The sequence below is a fragment of the Heterodontus francisci genome, chromosome 3, assembly GCF_036365525.1.
Source record: "Heterodontus francisci isolate sHetFra1 chromosome 3, sHetFra1.hap1, whole genome shotgun sequence".
Lineage (NCBI taxonomy): Eukaryota > Metazoa > Chordata > Chondrichthyes > Heterodontiformes > Heterodontidae > Heterodontus > Heterodontus francisci.
The window spans coordinates 35,833,987-35,856,313 of record NC_090373.1 but is presented as its reverse complement, the minus strand read 5'-3'; positions in this window follow the sequence as shown (position 1 = coordinate 35,856,313).

Genomic DNA, 22,327 nt, shown 5'->3' with positions numbered 1-22,327 from the left:
GTCTGAGTAAAGTGCAGAAAGGAAAGGTCGGTTAATGTTTTATCTCCTCAGCAGCAGAGGAAAGATAAAGCCGTTTGTAGTCTCCCTAGCACCATGCAGGCTGCAATTTGCAAACTTAGTATCGGCCAATGCTTGAGAAGAAACAAAAGAATGAAATTGCATTTTATATTGCACCTTTCACGTCCTCAGGACATGTCAAAGAACCTCACAGCCAATGAATTATTTTCGAAGTGGAGTCTCTGTGGTGATCTAGACAAACACAGTGGTCGACTTGCACACAGTCAGGCCCCACAAACAGCAATGAGATAAATGACCGGTGCATTTATTTTGCTGCTGTTGGTTGAGTGATAAATGTTATCCAGGGCATTGGAAACATTCCCCTGCTCTTCTACAAACAGTGCTGTGGGATCTTTGACTACTCCCAATTCAGAGGGCAGATCAAGCCTCACTTTAATGCCTCATCCGACAGTCTACTGCTCCCTCAGGACTGCACTGAAGTGTCAGCTGCACCTATCTTGCTCAATTCCTGCAGTGGGGCTTAAACCCATGACTTTCTGTAGCTGGACACTTAATTCCTCTTCATGGCTTATCACAAAAGCAATTGGTGCAAATATCCATGAGACTCCAGTGTAATTAAAAGGTACCATTGTTAAAATGACACAGAGGCAAAACTTTGCTATCCTCAACCACCATGTTCGAGTTAGTGCCAAAATAGATATTATGAGTATCGCAAATAAGAAGCATCTGGCTGTCCAGGTTTTCATATCTCTTCGTCACCCTCGACTCTGTTGTGAGAGAAAAGGAGAGCATACATTCTTGGTGCGAGCAGCATTTCTAAGTTTCGAGGTTTTAGCCGTTACTATGTGTGAGGGGAATTTTTATCGGGTCTTGCAGAAAAGGTGCTGAGCTGTTTCTTGCCTAACTTGTCCACCCACTGGTATGGTACACACGCTATCCAACATGTGATGTTATTAATATGGAATTGGAGCAAACACTGTCCCGTTGCGCAGGTGGTTACATGTTATTGCTGGCAACACAAGGCTCCAATCATTATGACAAAATGAACTTGTTGTCCTTGATTTCCATAGTGCCTTAATAAAGCACAGTCAGATCTGAAATCTCACCATAATTGAGGATTGACTCACTGAGAATCAATTACGCTGAGAATTTCGTTAGGCTGTGAAGCACTATGGGATATCCCAAGGTCCTAAAAGGCTCTATATAAATGCAAGCCTTTCCTTCTATTAGTAGTCCAGATGGGCTCTGACCAAAGCTCTGTAATACGGAAGCATCACATCTTCACTTTTGCATTCCAGTCCTCTTTGATAACAGCCAATATGTCAGTAGTCCTTTTGATTATTGTTGTATCGAGGTTGGGGATTAATCTGTTACTCAGCTTGAGTGGTAAACTTCTGACCCAGAAGTAGGAATGTTACTAACTGATGTACAGCTGACACAAATAAGGCATATAAGATGTCTAGTGTACTGAATAGAACAAAAACCACATGATGTGATACCGAGCTTCATCCTCATTTTTTAATCATTCATGGGTATGACTGGCAAGGCCAGCACTTTAATGCCCATTCCTAATTGGCCTTAAGAAGACAGTGGTGAGTCACCTTCTTGATTACAACTGAGTGGCTTGCCAGGTTATTTCAGAGGGAAATTATATTGTTGTGTGTCTGGCATCACATATAAACCAGACCAGTTAAGGACAGTAGTGATCTAGATAGGGTTTGACAACCACCTGTTACTGATACTAGCTTTTAATCCAGATTTTTATTTAATTAGTTAAATTTAAGTTCCCCAGCTGCCATGATGGAGATTTGAACTCAAGTCTCCAGATCCTTAGTCCAGACCTATGGATGACTAGTCCCATAAAATAACCATTGTGCAACAGTACACCTCAGATCTGGAGCACTGAGTGTACTTCTGGTCACCATATTAGAGAAAGGACAACATTGTGCCAAAAAAGGTGCAGCAAAAAGGATGAGCCATCCAATACCTGGTACCAGAAATCTGAGCATACAAAAGCTGAATATATTGTACTAGAGAAGACTGTGAGGAGGTTTTATTGATCCTTGTCACAGAAAGTTGAAACCTGAGAAGTTGCGACTTGTGAAATAGAATCATATAATTTTTTTTTTGTTCATGGGATGTGGGTATTGCTGGTTAAGCCAGCATTTAATGCCCATCTCTAATTGCCCACTAAAGGCATTTAAGAGTCAATCACATTGCTGTGGGCCTGGAGTCACATGTAGGCCAGACAAGGACAGCAGATTTCCTTTGCTAAAGGACATTAGTGAACCAGATGGGTTTTTATGGCAATTGACAATGGTTTCATGGTTATCATTAGACTAGCTTTTTAATTCCATATTTAGTCATAGAGAGATACAGCACTGAAACAGGCCCTTCGGCCCACTGAGTATGTGCTGACCATCAACCACCCATTTATACTAATCCTACATTAATCCCATATTCTCTACCACATCCCCACAATTCTCCTACCACCTACCTACACTAGGGGCAATTTACAATGGCCAATTTGCCTATCAACCTGCAAGTCTTTGGCTGTGGGAGGAAACCGGAGCACCCGGCAGAAACCCACGCAGTCACAGGAAGAACTTGCAAACTCCACACAGGCAGTACCCAGAACCGAACCCGGGTCGCTGGTGCTGTGAGGCTGCAGTGCTAACCACTGCGCCACTGTGCCGCTCAAGGTATTTATTAATTAAATTCAAATTTCACCATCTGCTGTGGTGGGATTCGAATGCATGTGCTGTATCACAGCACAGAGGAAGGCCATTTGGCCCATCAAGTCTGTGCCAGCTCTCAATTACAGAAAGTTTGAAGCTCAGAAGGAAATTGATGGACAGAGCGGTTCTAAATGTTTCATACAGAGGAAAATCATTGAGGGATAAAGACAATGAAGAATGAGCTTTGGGGTTAGCCTGATGGACCAAAATGATAAATTGTGGTCCTGCACACTCCTATATATATTCAGCATCCCATAAATTTGTGCGTTCCCATTTCCATTGATCCTAGGTTGGAATTCAGCCCAGATTGGTGGGAGAAAAGTTTCTTCATTCCATAGAGTGTTAGGGTCCAACGTTTTGCCTGTCTCAATGCCATTCTTCATGGACCCAAGTTCAGGTTCTAAAATTGCTCACTAATTGGGAGTACCGTCACTCGGAGACCTGACAAGGATGGGAAACATCACTTCTGTTAGTGCTGACATTATGGTCACAGCCCCCATCCATATGGTCTTGAATCAGATGTTAGGATTTAATGTGGTATCAGCTGATGGGAAGAGAATGTGTTGTTGAAACCAAACAACATTGTTACTGAACTTGTATATGTTGTAATAAAATAGAGTGCTAGACAGTAGAAGTGCCTGTGTCATTTCATTTGTAGTTTTGATATTCAGAACAAATGTCCATCTTTTCTTTGTAGCTAGTTTAATGGAAATGATCCTATCAATAGGATGGTTTCATCACTTTCAGGGTGTCAAAAAATGTGGTTCGGAAATGCTGATCACCATTACACTTAAGTGTGCCTCTCACTGCAGCTCTTGTGACATTTGGTGAAAAGGAAGGTATTTCCTCATTTGGTGGTCAGTCTAATCTGGGCCTGCCAGAACCAGACAGGCTCCTCATGAACATACTTTTTACAACATACATTGAAGAGAAACCTCCTGCTAAAAATGTCAAACATGGGGACCTTCAGCAATGAAAGAAAAAGCAAATGGCCTAATATATTTACCTTTCATAAATTAGAAATGCTGTAGTTTAGTGTAATTATGCGTGGAACAAAAAGCAGATAAAGCACATTTCAAAGAGATGAGCTTTAATGAGCTGCTTAATCTATTTTATAGAGGAAGCTCATTTAAAAGCTTGTGGGGACACATTCCAAGAGATAACTATTATACCCTAATGAAGACTTTGAAATGTGTTTTTCATTAAGGCAGTTCAAGATTCAAGTATCTAGTTTCCCATCAAGTTTTTTTTCTGCCAAACCTGCCTCCCAACCCCCAACAGAGAGATGTCTGGTCTCTGCATGGTATATCATGACTGGGTATAACTGTGTGAGGGATTAAATCTGCACCGCACTACTCCACAGCACTGTGCTGGTGCTCCAGTGCTGTAGTGTCTTATATCACAGCTATTGAGAGGCTAACTTAAAAATTTCTTCAAATTAAGGTAGTTTGCATACATTGAGGGGGATTTTATGGAAGCGATGAGGGTCTCAGTCATTGGCTGGAGAGCTGGGAAGAGATCTGCGTTGCCTCCTTTGGGGAAGGCGCGCTGTATCACAAACCAATCAGGCATTTGAGAGACCATCGGTGGGCCTTCCCGGGATCAGGAGCCCAGGAACGGGAAGTCTCACCTGCCATGAGCTGCTGGCCAATCAGAGGCTTGCAGCTCTTTGGCTCGGCAGCGCCACCAGTGTGGTGGTGGCTTCTACTGGAATGGCATCCAGCAGAAGCCTAGGATCGTGGAGTGACCCAGGCCAGAGGTAAGTGATGACGTAAGGAGTTTCGTCAGGTGGGGGTCCTGGGGGAGAGGGACTTAGGGGGCCAGCAGCAAGGGTAGGGGTGTGGCTCTGAGCGTCCCCCCCCTTCCCAATGCCAGGTCCCTTGATCAGACAGTAAGTGCCTCTGAATGAGGGGGACCACAAGAAACCCTGTACAGGTTTGTATGTCATGCTCGCCACATGGCGACAGGCCTGCTTGCAGCTGGGTTAATACCAGAGGTGGCAGAAAGAGGCCCTTAATTGGGTATTAATTGCCCACTTAAGGGCCACAATTGGTGGCAGGATGGGAAGGCTGTCCACAGACCTTCCCACCACGGACTTAATTGGGGTGGAGGCGAGAAGGTGGCGTGGTCTCCACCCACCACCATCCTGCCCAATTAAATGCCTTCCCTGTCTTCGAACACTCCACGGGGGAATCGATAGAGCGCCTACATAAAGCCTATCTTGAATAGAACGTAATATAGAAACAATGGATGACCAAGTAGATATATTATACTTCTTGTATATGGGATTCTGCAATTACCAGGAAGTCCAGTGAATTGAGGAAAACAAGCAAAGAAACCAATTGGCTGAATTTTATGCAGTCTTTGGGGACAGGAATGGAGGTGGGGAAGGACATAAAATCGGGAAGGGAGACATTGGATCAGGAATCCAACCTCATGACATCCCATCCTGATTTTATCGAAGGCCTTTAACAGAGATTTTATTCTCAGTTTAAAATTTTATTAATAGCACTCAGGAATCACGGGGCTTCAGAGCCTCGACTGGTTGAGGGAGGTAACATGGGGGTGGGAGCTCATTGCTGGCTGCAAAGGGAGGCCATCAAGTGAGGCAACATCAACTGACAGGCAGGGTAGACAAGGGCAAAGGGAATCGTCAGAGGAGTGGGGGAAAAGGTGCCAGCACTGGAGGGATACCATACCAGAGAAGGCAATGGGCAAGCGCTTTCTTGTCCAAGGTGACATGTTTGTGGGTTGGATGAGAAGAGCCACTGGCAGTGAAGGCCTTGAACTTAGTAGGAGACTACCTATCATGGGCTTCATTCATCCAGGCTTTGGGGGCCCTATTGAAGTGGAGGTACAGCAGAGCGGGAGGGAGGTCCAGACATAGGCAGTGGCACCATAAAGACTTGTGAGCCCACAGGACGGTCAGCATTGGCCTTCAGACAGTGGGGAAGGGCGCAAAGGGGAAAGACAGCAGCATCCTCCACACAGAAGAAGCTACCCTCCAGAGAGGGTCTATTGGTCGAGGCTCAACTCCCTACAGATGTCCGAGAGGCAGTGCCAATGAAGACTCCGTCTCTTCAGAGAGGCTGTCATGAAACTATGCACGATGATGCAGGATGAGCTGTGTTGTGTGATTGCATTTAAGAGTGATGTCCCTTTAAGATCTTAGTATGGTAATGAACTGAGTACCAGGATGCAGTCATGTGACTGCTTGCCAGATTCTCTCTGGAACTGTAACACCAAGAGGCAAGAACTGTAAATAGTTATCTCTGCACTGTATATACTTGTTAGCTTTAATAAACCTGTTTGAGATCTTCAATCAACGGAACTACAATCATCTCATTTATGTTGCATCAGACAACATAAAAAGCTTCTCATTACATGCTGCGTCCCAGGGGACTTGGTGGAAATCCAATGCCATTGGTGCTGAAGGTCACCCTGGCACTGAACTTCTACACCTCTGGATCATTCCAGGGATCCACTGGGGACACCTGTGGGATCTCACAGTCAACGGTCCATCAATGTAGCAAGGAGGGGACCAATGCCTTTTTCAGGAGGGCTGGAGATTATGTCGGCTTCCGCATGGATCTCAACTCTCAAGCTGAGAGGGCCATTGGTTTCAGAACCATTGCTGGATTCCCCCAGGTGCAGGGTCTTATCGACTGCATGCATGTGGCCATCAAGGCTCCAGCACACCAGCCAGCGGTGTTCAACAACAGGAAGGGATTCCACTTCCTCAGTGTACAACTTGTCTGCAACAGCCAGAAATGGATCCTGCAGATCTGTGCACATTTCCCGGGATGTTGACATGATGCCTACATTTTAAGGCCATGCCTGGGTTTTTTCATTCATTTATTCATGGGATGTGGGAGTCACTGGCTAGTCCTTGAGAAGGTGGTGGTGAGCTGCCTTCTTGAACGGCTGCAGTACATTGGGTGTAGGTACATTCACAGTGCTGTTAGGAAGGGAGTTCCAGGGTTTTGACCCAGCAACAGTGAAAGAATAGCAATATAGTTCCAAGTCAGGATGGTGTGTGGCTTGGAGGAGAACTTGAAGGTGGTAATGTTCCCAAGCATCTGCTGCCCTTGTCCTTCTAGGTGGTAGAGGTCGTGGGTTTGGAAGGAGCTGTCAAAGAAGCCTTGGTGAGTTGCTGCAGTACATCTTGTAGATGGTACACACTGCGGCCTATGTGAGTCAGTGGTAAAGGGAGTGAATATGGAATGCAGTTGATGGGGTGCCAATCAAGCAGGCTGCTTTGTCCTGGATGGTGTCAAATGTCTTGAGTGTTGTTGGAGCTGCATCCATCCAGGCTCGTGGAGAGTATTCTATTACATTCCTGACTTGTGCCTTATAGATGGTGGACAGGCATTGGCGAGACAGGAGGTGAGTTACTCACTGCAGAATTCTCACCTCTGACCTGCTCTTGTAGCCACAGTATTTATGTGGCTGGTCCAGTTCAGTTTCTGGTCAATGATAACCCCCAGGATTTTGAAAGTGGGGTATTCAGCGATCATAATGCCATTAGACATCAAGGGGAGATGGTTAGATTCTCTCTTGATTGAGATTTTCATTGCCTGGCACAGATACTACTTGCCATTTATCAGCCCAAGCTTGGATGTTGTCCAGGATTTGCTGCATATGGACATGGACTGCTTCAGTACATGTGGAGTCATAAATGGTGCTGAACGTTGTGCAATCATCAGTGAACATCCCCACTTCTGACATTATGATAGAGGGAAGGTAATTGATGAAGTAGCTGAAGATGCTTGGGTCTCGGACACTACCCTGAGGAACTCCTGTAGTGATGTCCTGATTGACCTCCAACAACCACAAGAATCTTCCACTGGAGAGTTTCCTCCCTGATTCCCATTGACTCCAGTTTTGCCAGCGCTCCTTGATGCCATTCTCGGTCAAATGCTGCTTTGATAGCAAAAGCAGTCACTCTCACCTCACCTCTGGAGTTCAGCTCTTTGTTCATGTTTGGACCAACGTTGTTGTGATGGAAACCTTACCTGCCAAATGGAAACATATTAATTTCATCATATGGAACACTATTTGAACTGTTACTGGACCTTGGACATAACTTATTTAAAAAAAACAGAGTAGTGGCTGAAAACACGGCTGCACATTTGCATTCTGAGAGACAGTTGCCTAGGGAGACAATGGGAGTGTTCCCTGATTCAATTAGCCAGGCAGGTTTTATCAATAGTGATGATCAAAAGACATTGAGAGTCATTGTCTGTATAAGAGCCTACACTCTACCAGCACCCACCCCACTGCCCCACAATGAATGTGTCCAGTAGGCTTTGAGGCATCAACAAACCTCACAGGTGATGCTGTTTCAAACAAAGAGCTAGTCACGTTACTAATCTGCTGGCCAACCTGGGAATTGATTGAATTGTACTCACAGTTAATTTTTGAGGCAGGTTGCTTTTGAAGACCAAAGAGAAGCAAGGTCTCTCCTCTCTCTCTCACATGCAAATTTCCAGGGACCCACAGAAGTAACTTAAACCTCAAGACAGAAGACCCCTGCAGCATCCGAGTACCAGCAAAACAAGTTTGAAAGTGTGCACTGCGCCCCAATGAGAACTGCAAGACTTAACTTCAATCAAAGACTTGACATCCAACCCAAAACCAGTAACTGAATTCCATTTACTACTTCAAACCTTCCCCCTTTAATGCTTTCTCCTCCTCTGTATCTATTTCTATGTGTGTTTATCATGTATGCATGCTAGCGTGGTTGTGTCGCGTATTTTTAGTAGTTTAAACTGAGATATAATTTTAAGGTTAATAAACTTACACCTTTCTTGTTTAAACCTGAGAAAGCCTGTCTGATTGATTCCTTTAAAGGTACAATTAGAGAGCAGTGAGCAAGGACTCACTGAGGGGAAGCTAAAAACATTGTGTTTTTAAAAGTTAAACCCTGTCACGGCCAAACCAGAAAAAGGGTGAGAGGGGAGCCTGAGATCCCTTTCTTACCTGGTCGCAACACTGTAGTGAGGTCAGGCGCTGAGTGGCCCTGGCAGAACTCAAACTGAATGTTAGTGAGCAGGTTATTGCTGAGCAGGTGCCGCTTGACAGCACTGTCAGTGACCCCTTCCATCACTTTGCTGACGATCAGGAGTCGACTGATAGGGCAGTAATTGGCCAGGATAGATTGTCCTGCTTTTTATGCACAGGACATACTTGGGCAATTTTCCAGATTGCCAGGTAGATGCTAGTGTTGTAGCTGTACTGGAACAGCTTGGCTAGGGGCACGGCAAGTTCTGGAGCACAAGTATTGCTGGAATGTTGTCAGGGCCCATAGCTTTTGCAGTATCTAGTGTCTTCAGCCATTTCTTGATATCACATGGAGTGAATCGAATTGGCTGAAGACTGGCATCTGTGATGCTTGGGACCTCAGGAGGAGGCCGAGATGAATCATCAACTCGGCACTTCTGGCTAAAGATGGATGCAGATACTTCAGCCTTGTCTCTTGCACTGATGTCCTGGGTTCCCCCATCGTTGAAGGTGGGGATATTTGTGGAGTCTCCTCCTCCTGTTAGTTGTTTAACTGTCCATCACCATTCACAAATTGATGTGGTAGGACTGCAGAGCTTAGATATGATCCGTTCATTGTGGGATCACTTTGTCCTATCTATTGCATGCTGCTTCCACTATTTGGCATGCAAGTAGTCCTATGTTGCAGCTTCACCAGGCTGACACCTCATTTTCCGGTATGTCCAGTGCCAGAGTTTTTCCAGCCTCCCTCCCGCCTTCAGAGATGGATCCTTGAAGACAAGGTCTACCCACTCAGGACATGGCTTGTGATGTTTGTGAGGAGCCCTCGCACTGATGCAGAGGAGAGGTGCAACACCTACCAAGGGACAACGTGTATGACTATAGATCGGGCCACTGATCAGCTGAAGATGAGATTCAGGTGCTTAGATCAGTCCGGTGTCCGTTGGAGCTGTTCACTGTGCCTCGGCAAGAGTCTCACATTTTGAGGTGGTCTGCTGTGCAATGCACAAGCTGGCACTACAAAGGGGAGAGGCATTGATCAATGAGGATAGCGAGGATCTTGACGTCTCCTCAGATGATGTGGATGCGGAGGAATAAGCTGGCCAAACAATGCCAGCTGAAGGCCCCCTGGGACAACAGGAAAGATGCCATGAGATACGCGCTGGGGAGGGTTGTGATGCCTTTATACATTTGCGTTTCCTTTGATCCTTACTACCATTTGTAGGTTGATCAATAAAGACTTTCCTTTATGCAGCCCTGTTGTCAACTTCCTTCCTTTAGCAAAACTTCACTCAGTACCCAGGTGCACAGCATTCAGCTGGCAAGGCTCCAGACTTGACCTCTTGCAGCAGGATCCCTTGCCTCGAGCCCCTTGACAGAGGCAGGGTTAATGTGAAGCCCCAAAGGACATAAATAAGAGGAAAGAGATCTTGTGCGATTGAACTTATCTTTATTATCCCTGACAGCAAATCATAGCCTTTCTGTTTGCATTAGACATTCACCCATGAATCCCCTGTGCTTCGAGGTGCTCTTTATTCTTTTGTGTGCACTCCTACGTGTTGCTTCTCTGCACTGTCAGCTGAGGTGGGGGAAGGCTGCTGACTTTCATGCCTTTTGGCTAGGGATGATCTTGATGTTTGTCCGCTGGATGTCTTAAGCCTGGAGGGCCCCGGCATGTTGGGATCCTCGTGCACAGGAGCAGTCGCACCCTCTGTTGTCAGGGATGATGGAGGCCTTGGTATCAATGACAGAGGGGCAGAGGAACTGCTGTCCACACCAGCAGTACCCTGAGAGGAGCCTCCAGCTGCAGGGGGCAGCCACTCCTCTTCCCTTGTAGGGCACACTTGTGCTTCCCTGCCGACCTCAGCGGGTAGAGGACCTGATGGTCATTCCATGTTCCTCGTCCACCTCTCACCTTTTCACTGCTGCCTTGAGCTCATGATCAAGACAAGGGTATGTAGATCTGCAGGAATATCCTGCTCTGCTGGGTGTGGTTCTTCATCAGAGCCACCAATCTCTCAATGGACATTGCCACTCATGCACCAGTCAGAGACAGGGAAGAACGCAAGGCCTAGATGGAATTCTTCATTGTCCATGCTTGTGTATACATTGCCTCTGGCATCTCTTCCAGATGTTGCCTGAACTCTCGCTGCAGCTGCAGCATTTCCCATGATGCTGCCAACACCGGAAGCAGGTCATGAGCCTGTGGCTCAGCATGGGCCTGGTCTCCCACAGTCCTCTGACTGTCAGAAGCCTGGGCTGTCCAACCTCTGTCAGCTGCTCAGGCGTGTCAGTGCTGTGTCCACCAGGTTGTGTGCCCGAATCTAACCCCAAGTGCATACCCACCGATGTGAGAGTATCTGTACTGGTGGAGGGTGTGAGTGTACAAGGTGACGATGCACTCTCTGAAGCTCCGTCCTCCCCTCAGCAGTGGCAGACTATCCCACAGTCTTGGTGGCTCTTTGTGGATGCATGAGAGAAGGGACTCCCCTCCTGACATAGCAAACACCCCTACGTTGGAGATCCCTGTAGGCATCGGATGTCCCATGAGCAGCATGGCTCCATCCCTGCTGAGGCACCCTTGTGCCCATGGTGAGCTTACTCACTATCTTGGGAAGGTGCCCCTGTCTCTCCATCTGCAACATGGCCTCCTCCTTCTCCATCAGGCTCAGGGCATGGAGAATTGGCAGTCCACTGCTGGTCTTGGTTTGCTCTCTGTGATTGTCTGCAGTCTTCTCCTGCAGACACAAAGATAAATGTTGTTGGTTTCTCAGCAGGGACAAGCACAAGACTTATGCTGGTGGTAGTCCAGTGGTTACTGATGCAGACACACAGATGCCTCCTGCATGTAACCCCTTTCCAGGGACTTTGTGAGTATATCCAATGACAAAAGACCGCCTTTCAGTGCCATTTCGCCATGCCTCAGGCCACTGGTCTTTATTCACTGACTCTTTGCCCAATGGGTGGCCATTCACCCTCTACCCAACATATCTTCCTCTGACAAATACAAGGCCCAAGAGCTGAAGGCATTAAAAAGTACTAACTTTCGCTGCCCGGATGAGGTCATTGAGCCACTTGCAGCACAGGATCCAGATTCTTGGAGTGACCCCACGGCTGCTGAGCTCCTCCGCTAACTGCAGCCAGGTTGCTTGGTCAGAGCTCCAGCTCTCCTCCTCCCACCCCCAGGGAACAGGGCCTCCCGCCTTTCCCTGGCAGCCTATAGGAGAACCTGGAAGGAAGCATCACTAAAGCATGGTTCCACCTAGGGTCTTCCTTCTGCTATCGTTGTCCAGCCTCTCTCCCCTAAAGAAATCCTAACAGTTTGCAGTGAAACATTAAATGCAGGGATAGCAGCACTTTAAATATGGCACCAGCACCAGCTGATGCCAGCAACTCCGCCTCTGCCCTTGCCACCGTGCACTTTATTGGACGGCCCCCACGCCTCTCTCACCTTAATTGACCAGCTGCTGTTTGATTGCATGCAGCCGGCTGCTCATGGCCCTGACGGACACCACACCCACTTTCAGTCCCGATGGCGACACCTGCGACTTCTGAATATGATTCAGCCCAATGTCTCCCCATCTACCAGAACATCAACTACATTCCTCAAAGCTATTTGAAGTCTCACAAGCCCTTTTGGGCCCACATGCTTAACCTTTCACAACATGACTTCAATGCGACTGATGAAGCTTGGAAACCAGATGGAATTGGTAAGAAGTCACAAACACAAACGCCTCGTGAAAGACCTGACACAGAAGATCCTGGGCTTCAATCTTCCACGAAGTTGATAGGCAATTTTAAACTGCATTCAAACGTACCATAGCAGATGAGAGTACTTGATGCACAAATGGAAAATTGAAAACTCTCCATTGTGCGACTGTGGTCACCCAGAAAGGACCATGGACATAACAACACAATGCCCCATTCACAAATACAAAGGAGGCATTACCACAATATACTCTGCTACTCTTGATGCAATTATCTAGCTTAACCACTTGAATGCAAACTTTTCGTTGTTCCTCTACATCTATACCATAAGAAAGAGAGACAGGACTATCAATATGGGGAATAATGCTTCAGAAACTGTCATTTTACAAGGCTCAGTAGCAAGACCATTTAATGATGAACATGTCCTTTTGATTTTTTTTCAGGCATTTATCCAATTCCCTTTTAAAAACTATTATAGATTCTGCTTCCACCAATGCATTTCATTCTGGAACAATCCTCTGTGCGAAAGAAAATTTGACTAATTTTTCTTTTCAGTCTTTTGATGAAGCCCCTCCAGTAAACAGCTTACTGAGTAATGGAAATAGTTTTACCCTAATTGTCTGACCCTAATTCGTAATTCAGATGTCTTCTCAATTGACCTTGATTGAGAACAATCTTCCTTGTTCCAATGAAGGCAGCCCCATTTTCACCGGTTGTTCCTCATAAGTAATGCTTTTCATCATTCATATAATTTTAATGAACCTTTTCTGCACCCTCTCTATGGTCTGGGATCTACCAAGTTGCTGGATTCCCTTAGGTGCAGGGGACCTTCGACTGTACACACGTGACCCTGTGTGCTCCCCATCAGAACCAATTATTTCTCAACAGGAAGGGCTTCCAATCACTCAATGTTCAAATTTTATGTGACCGCAGGCAAAGATTTATTCTCAGTTTACCACAGTCGTTGTGATGTTTTCATATTTTGCCAGTCCTCAATAATTCCTCTGTTCTACCCAAACTAGCCAGGCTGGCTGCTGGGGTAGAAGGGCTATCCTCTCACCAATTGGCTCATGACTCCTGTCAGGAGCCCAGGCACCCACTCCAAATGCTGATATAATGAGAGCCATTGAGCAAAACATTGGCATCTAGAAACAATAGTTCTGCTGTCTGGACTGCTCTAATAGAGTCCTGTTGTACAGCCCAGAGCCAACCTTAAGATTCATGATAGTTCACTGCTTGCTCCACAATGCTGCAACACTGAGAACACTTGAGGTGGCCCTGCTGGGCGACACGCAGGAGCTCTGGCCATTGAGGACTCAACTGCAGGCTGCTGGAGTGCGACTTCAGACAGGGCAATCTAACTTGAGAGACTGACTGAGAGGCTGGAGGGGGAGCAGGTGTGGCATCATCCTGAGAGAGGTCAGCAGGTACCTTTCCCTGAAGTTAATGCCATTCTCAGGGCTCTGAACCTCAGCACTCCCAATGCTCTGCAATGCTCTCCTTCATCTCTGTAAGCCAGACAGGTTGCTGGACCCTGGAGCCAAGATAACAGCAATCTGAACTTCCAAAGAAGCTGTCAGAACTGTCCCCAGATGTTCCATCACTGTGGGGTCCCCTGCAGTGCCCATAGAGCTGACCACTCACTTCCTGGTTGACTGCATGGTCTTGTTGCTGAGCATGTAGACAGCACGGTATTTGGAACTGGTCTCCTCCATGTTCTCCAATACTGTGCCTGAGTATACTAGCAGACAGCCCAGTGCTCTTAGCAGGTCTATAAAGATTGCCTTCAGTCTTCTTATTTATGGTGGGTCCCTGACATCTCCATTTGTGCCCTCTGCAGGAGGGCTAGGATGCGAGTTCCCCTTCTGGTGGGCTGTTTCTGGGTTGACCTATCTCCTACGTTTGCTCTTGTATGCTATTGGTGGATAAGTCTCCACATGCAGAGCCCTCCAACCTACCCTCTGAACTACACGCAGTGCCAGTCTCTGAGCTGGTGGCTACAAGTGTAAGGTTAAGTGAAGCCTCCTGTTCTGCAGTGCTGCCCTCTTCTTTTTCCCTTCTCTTCTGTACCCCGGGGATTGTGTGCAGCTTCTGGACTTGCAACATAGGGAAAGCATAAGGGTTAGCATTTGGAGGCATGGGTAAGCAAATACAGATAAGTGGTTTCTGAAATCAGCAGCAATTTGTCATGCATCATGTGTATGGATGAGCGTTAAGTGAGAAGGCAATGAGGGGAAGATGGTTTAAAATCCTACAGGACCACAAGAGGAGGGTTACACTTCATCCATCTGCAGTCCCCACCTGTATAACAGGTCATGGACATCGTAGGCAAGGGGGCATGTCAGGAATGTGGCATTTGGTGAAGCTGGAGGAGAAGTTTGATTTGATTTAGAGATACAGCACTGAAACAGGCCCTTCAGCCCACCGAGTCTGTGCCGACCATTAACCACCCATTTATACTAATCCTACACTAATCCCATATTCCTACCACATCCTCACCTGTCCCTATATTCCCCTACTCCTACCTATACTAGGGGCAATTTATAATGGCCAATTTACCTATCAACCTGCAAGTCTTTTGGCTGTGGGAGGAAACCGGAGCACCTGGATGAAACCCACGCGGTCACAGGGAGAACTTGCAAACTCCACACAGGCAGTACCCAGAATTGAACCCGGGTCGCTGGAGCTGTGAGGCTGCGGTGCTAACCACAGCGCCACTGCGCCGCCCATGATGAGTTAGCCCCTGAGTGTTTTACTGGCCAAATAAACAAACAGTGGCAGGTTTTTACTGTAGATTTAAAACAGAAGATTAACTATTTATTGAACAATATTCTTTCCCAAAAATGTTTGCAATGCCATTCACATGCATTCATTCTCACAGGCACCCTCAAGAGACGATAGATTGAAGGTAAAGGGTAAGAGTTCAAGGTGTGGTAGGTGTTCATGGTTTACAGTAAACCTATTGAATCTTCTAAGTAGGACAGTCTGTTTTAAAGATGCAGGTCTGGGTTTTTGTAGTCTTGAACTTGTTGAGGTATTGTAGATTTCTGGTGGTTAAGATTTTAGACTGGAGGTGGTGGTCACTTTCAGTTCTCTGCTGCACCAAGTTGAAGTGTAGAATTAGCAACGGGGTTTCTTCTTTTTGTTTAGGCTCAATCTTTCCACAGCCCCTGGCTCGACTGCCTTCACTGTGATGTTGTTGTGATCTCCCTTTCTCTCTCCCCCAGAGGGTTATCTTTTAAGGCCAAAGATCCATCAAATTAAAGTCTCTGTTAGTTGACACATGACCTTCTCCCTGGTGTGACCACACAGTGGGCCAGGATGTGGAATTCATGGCTACCTATTAATGAGTGGATGTGTACCATTCTGTTAAGATGTGTCTACTTCAGACCTTCTTTCTCTTAGAAGAAATCTACTCAATTTGGGAATGTTCCTTGATGGTTCCAGGATGGGTATAGTCGACATCACTTGGTCTGGGACGTATCCTTATGTCCTTTCAAGACAGTGAGGTAAGTTTTGAATGCATAGGCCAGGTCATATGACCTTTAGTGGCCATTTTGCAGCACATTGTCCACTTTTTAATGGGAGAAGTCAGTTTCAAAGAGTCCACATTGAATAAAGTTTGTATCTTAAAAGTAGGAATATGCTATGTCTTTACTGGGCATGATGACAGGGTTAATAGGAGATTTAGTAGCGATGTTCAAAATTATGAAGGGTTTTGATAAAGTAAACAAGGAGGGTTGATATCTTGAGGACACAGATTTCAGATAATTGGCAAGAAAACTGGGGGGGAAGATGAATTGTTTTGTACATAGCGAGTTAATATGATCTGGAATACAATGAAAGGGTGGTGGAAAAGGATTCACTAGTAATTTTACAAAGGGAGTTGGATATATACTTGAAAAGGGGAGATTTGTAGGGCTGTTGGGAAAGAGCAGAGGAGTGGGACTAATTGGACAGCTCTTTCAAAGAGCCAGCACAGGCATGATGGATCAAATGGCCTTTTTCTATGTTGTATCATTCGATTATTTTATTTTCTGGGTACAATACTTCTGGTACTAACCTATCTCCTACCCATGCCAGACAGTTTGCCTTGATATTTTTATGTTGTCTGGTGGATAGAACGTTTCCCTCCTCCTGTCAACTATTTCCACTAGCACCTCCAATGCAATGTCAGAAAATTGGGAAGACCTTACAACTGCTAATGTCCACAGTCTTCAAAAGAAAGTTGCCTGCAGCCGAAGCGCACCGTCCCTTTAAGAGATGCAGACTGCCTTTAAATGGCATCACCACACACAATATTGGCACCACAATTAGATGAGTTGCTAATGAACAGCCTGAACAGTGGTGGCAGCCCCCTATTTTATTTTAGTGAATCAGGAGACCAATTTAGGGCTTTAATTGTGTCCACGTGATCGGACACACTCTCTGAGTGCTGTGCCCAGTCTGCACACAGAAATGGACTTAAACTAATTTCTACCCCATGGAATTTGAAAGAAAGCAGAAACAAATATATAAAAAAGATTAGCTGCAAGCCTTTGCACATTTGATAAGAATTCTCCATTTAGTACGTTTTTGAAATAAAATGTTAGGGCTTCTTGATTGCTAATGAACATAAACTCAACACAGGTTTATATGCCAGTAATGAAAGGTTTAATACAAATTAATGTTCTTCCAGCAGCTTGTTCTTTCACTTCTGGAAGGCACTAGTGGCCAAACTTGTGCAGACATTGAACTAACTGCAATGTGAAGTTCTTTCTTCAATTCCTGGATGCTGTGATACTTGCCACAGATGTTCCATGTTCAGCACACGGCACGTTAATGTAGTTTTTTTCCTTTTGTATAACGGAAAAAGCTTATAATGGGATGTCTAGTTTGGCTACTCATTCGATGGTCTCCTGAGATGTTGAGTGGAGAAATGAGGTGCCTCCTGCAACAGATCTTAATGGGGAGGTTGATGTGATGTGTTCCATGGTCTAGGACTCGTGGCCATGATCGCACTTTGGGTTGTCCCTTATCTTCCATTTTTTTTTAGAGATACAGCACTGAAACAGGCCCTTTGGCCCATCGAGTCTGTGCCGACCATCAACCACCCATTTATACTAATCCTACACTAATCCCATATCCCCACCTGTCCCTATATTTCCCTACCACCTACCTATACTAGGGGCAATTTATAATGGCCAATTAACCTATCAACCTGCAAGTCTTTGGCATGTGGGAGGAAACCAGAGCACCTGGAGGAAACCCACGCAGACACAGGGAGAACTTGCAAACTCCACACAGGCAGTACCCAGAATTGAACCAGGGTCACTGGAGCTGTGAGGCTGCGGTGCTAACCACTGCGCCACTGTGCTGCCCATTTATGGAGCAGGTGGCCGCATTGTCCATGCCCTTTGTGGATTTGGTTGAGTACTGTCCACTGTCTTCAAGTGAGGTCAAAGCCAGGGATCTCTGCTGTTGGGACAGTGATGCATGCATGCTTTAAAGCTGCATGCATTCCATCCATCTGGAGAGTGGGCTGATACCAGCTTTGATACCAGCTGCATTAATATTAGCTGCTATTTCCCAGAATGTCTGGCACAATTGTTATTGCTTTTGTTGTGGATTTTTCAAGTCTTTGTGAATGGTAAGGTCAGTGTTGCTCATGATATTTTTGATGTCAATGAATTGCCCTGAGCACACAATAAAGAGATTTCTTTTGGAGCTGAGAACATACAAGCAACACTAGAAATCAATACAGTGCATTTGCAGTGCTGCTGGTCTGTTCTCATCCCTAAAAACAATCCCTTCACCATGTGCTCAAGATGATCCATTGATACCTCTGGCGGGGATACTGAGGAAAGTAGTTACTTACAAAACTTTTCACTGCTAAGAAACTCCAGATATACTTTTGTGCTAACAATATGGTATGCAACCTGGGGGGCGGTGGCATTTCTCAAAATTATACGGCTTATAAAAGCCCCGAACTCATCATTGTTTGCACAAGCTACTTCCTCTTGATGCATTGTGATAAGTTTTCCAACAATCTGACAGTTATTGTGTTGCTCATTCATTACAAAATTAAACATTTTGTTTTAATCAGAATTAATCTTTCTTCAGTCAGTGAGGAAAACATTGTTTGTGTATTTTATTTATCCATTTATCCATTTTATTTTATCCATAAGCAACAACATGGGTAAATTCACTATCTATACCTATTCAATTTTAGCTGTCTTGCATATAGTCAACTGTTTAGGCTATATAGTTCAACAATCTGTTGGCTTTACTGATTGCTGCTTTTCACTGATTGGATATACTGAGAGTCCTAGGTCTCTTTTCACAGAATCACACTGCATTGTTACAGTGCAGTATGAGGCCACTTGGCCCATCGTGTCTGCACTGGCTCTCCTCATGAGCATTTCACCTAGTGCCACTGCCCGCCTTCTCCCTGTAACCCTGCACATTCTTCCTTTTCATATATGTCTAATTCCCTTTTGAATGCTTCAATTGAACCTGCCTCCACCATACTTACAGGCAGTGCATTCCAGACCTTAATCACTCGCTGCATGAAAGGGTTTTTCCTCATGTCGCTTTTGCTTCTCTTACCAAATATTTTAAATCTGTGCCCTTTCATTCTCCATCCTTTCACAAGTGGAAACAGTTTCTCTCTATCCACTCTGTCCAGACGCCTCATGATTTTGAATATTGCAATCAAATCTCCTCTCAGCCTTCTCTTCTCCAAGGAAAACTCTCTGGCTATAACAACACCATCCATGGAGTACATGAGCCACTTTTTTTTTGCTACCTGCAGAATGTTAACACATGCCTGGCATTTCTCTTTTTAGGTTAATAAGACTATAAAAAAAGAAAACCAAGTACTAGAATTAATTTCTGGAGAATTGAAAAGCAGAGAAGTTATGCTAAACTTATACTGAACCTTGGTTAGACCACATCTGGAGTTCTGTGCACAGTTCTAGCCTCTATATTATGAACAGATATAGAGGCACTGGAGATGATAACAGAAGGCTGATACCAGAACTGAGAGGACATACTTATCAGGGAAAGCTGAACAGGCTGGGGCTCCTTTCTGTAGAAAACAGAAGGCTGAGGTGTGACCTGATAGAGGTCTTCAAGATAATGAAAGTGTTGTTAGGCTAGTTGTAGAGAAAATGTTTCCACTTGTGTGAAGTCCAAAACTACAGGACATAAATATAAGATGGTTACTAATAAATTCAATAGGGCATTCAGGAGAAACTTCCTAATGCAAAGAGTGGTAAGAATTTGGAACTCACTATCATAAAGAGTAGTTGAGGCGAATAGCATGGATGCATTTAAGGGGTAGCTAGATAAGACAGAAAGAAGAATAGAAGGATATGATGATAGAGTTAGATGCAGAGGGGTGGAGGATGCTCGTGTGGGGCCTAAGAGCTGATATAGAATAACCTGTTTCTGTGCTGTCCACACGATGTATTTTGATATGCTACCTCCTGTATCACAACTTATGTTACCATTTTATAGTAGCAAAATGCTGTCAGACTATAGGTGCCAGCCTCTCACTACAAGGTGGCACTATGCTGCGAGTCGCCCTCCTCCCCTCCTCACCAATTTTTTTTATTTTGCCTGCTTGTCAGATATTAAAGCCTTATTTTTGTGTTTTCACATGAAAAGGGTCCCTAGGGCCCCTTTGATCATCTGCAGCCTTTTTTCCTATCTACCTGACCCACTTGTGGGCACCCAATTTCTAGCCTTAGGGTGTGGCCTATCCATCTCCATTTACGCTGCTTATTTTCTCCATAGTACCCATAGACTTGGGCATATCCGCAGGACAAAATTTTTGGTGCCAGATTGCAATTACAGCCATTCCACACCCCCTCCTCCCTTCCCCTATTTCATGTTCTTATAGTGGTTGGGCCTTAAGCTTGCCACCCTATGCCTTGTCACCCCCAGAATCCTGACACGCAACCTAACAATCCCTACTTTACGAATACTGATCTTACACCATTGCATGACACCATGAGATCCCTGCCTACTGACAACTCCATTCTTATTCCCTGCCCATTTACCTTACCCCTCCTTTCCCCTGGTATCATTCTTCCTACCAATTCTTCTTCATGGTGCCTGAATCACCATGGAATTGTTAAGTAACAAGAATTCTTTACAAACACTGAGACTCATTATAAAATCTTGATTGATTCCTGAGGAATATGAAGCAATCAAGAAAGCCTTTACTTCACTGTCTCCGAGCACATCGCGCACAAGCTTATTTTCAAATCCTTTCAGCGGCTTTGTGTACCCGTCCCTCACTTAAGAACATGCCCCCCATCCCCCCCATCCACTTGTGCCAACCCCTGCAACACAAATGTCACAGGAGGTTGACTGGTACATTTAAAAAGTCAAGAGTACAAAGACTGATCACTTGGGTTTGCAGCCTGTAATGGCTTTCAAGCCGGAGGAATGCCCATTTATAACTACTCTTTGTTTCCTGTTTTTAACCTCATTTTCCATATAGCACCATACTTTACCTCCAATCCCATGACTCCCTACCTTAGCCATTAATTGTTGACATTGAATCTTGTCAAAAGCTTTCTGAAAATCCAGCACAGCTTAGTTTAATCAGATCCACCCTTACTAATTGCTTTAATTGGTGCTTCAGTTATTATGCTCTAATCCGTTACAGCTGGGTCAAATTCCATGAGGTAAAAGTGGATGTAGAGTAATTATTATAAACATTGCCCTTTCACTAATGGAAAAATATTGCAATCCACAGTAAACATGTGGTAAGATCTCTGCACAAAGAATAATCCAGCAATAATTTTTCCCATGTTTGGAAGGAAATGGAAATTCCATAATTTGTTTTGCATGATTTACATGTTATTTACTTATTCTGTATTTCTTTAGCATTTCTAACACAAGTTGTTTCCAGATGATGTCCACTGAAGGTGAGATTTATCCAATAGATAGGCAAAATGTCAAATGTACTCTCAGTTTCATACGAACATATGAATTAGGAGCAGGAGTAGGCCACTCAGCCCTTCGAGCCTGCTCCGCCATTCAATAAGTTCATGGCTGAACTGATTATTCCACATTTCCAACCACCCCTGATAACCTTCCACCCCCTTGCTTATCAAGAATCTATCTACCTCTGCCTTAAAAATATTCAAAGACTCTGCTTCCACTGCCATTTAAGGAAGAGAATTCCGAAGACTCATGACCCTCTGAGATAAAATATTTCTCCTCATCTCTGTCTTAAATGGGAGATCCCTTATTTTTAAACAGTGACCCCTAGTTCTTGATTCTTCCACAAGAGGAAACATCCTTTCCACATCCACCCTGTCAAGACCCCTCAGGATCTTATGTTTCAATCAAGTTGCGTCTTACTCTTCTAAATTCCAGCAGATACAAGCCTAGCCTGTCCAGTCTTTCCTCATAAGACAGCCCGTCCATTCCAGGTATTAGTCTAGTAAACCTTTTCCAACCTCCAATGCATTTTTACATCCTTCCTTAAATAAGGAGACCAGTACTGTACACAGTACTCCAGATGTGGTCTCACAATGCCCTGTATAGCTGAAGCAAAGCTTCCCTACTTTTGTATTCAATTCCCTTCGCTATAAACAATAACATTCTACTAGATTTCCTAATTGCATGCTGTACCTGCAGACTAACCTTTTGCGATCCATGCACGAGGACACCCAGATTCCTCTGCAATCTCACACCATTTAGATAAGATGCTTCTTTTTTATTCTTCTTGCCAAAGTGGACACTTTCCCACTTTCCCACACTATACTCCATTTGCCAGGGCTTTGCCCACTCAATTAACCTATCTATATCTCTTTGTAACCCCTTTTTGTCCTCTTCACAAGTTACTTTCCTACATATCT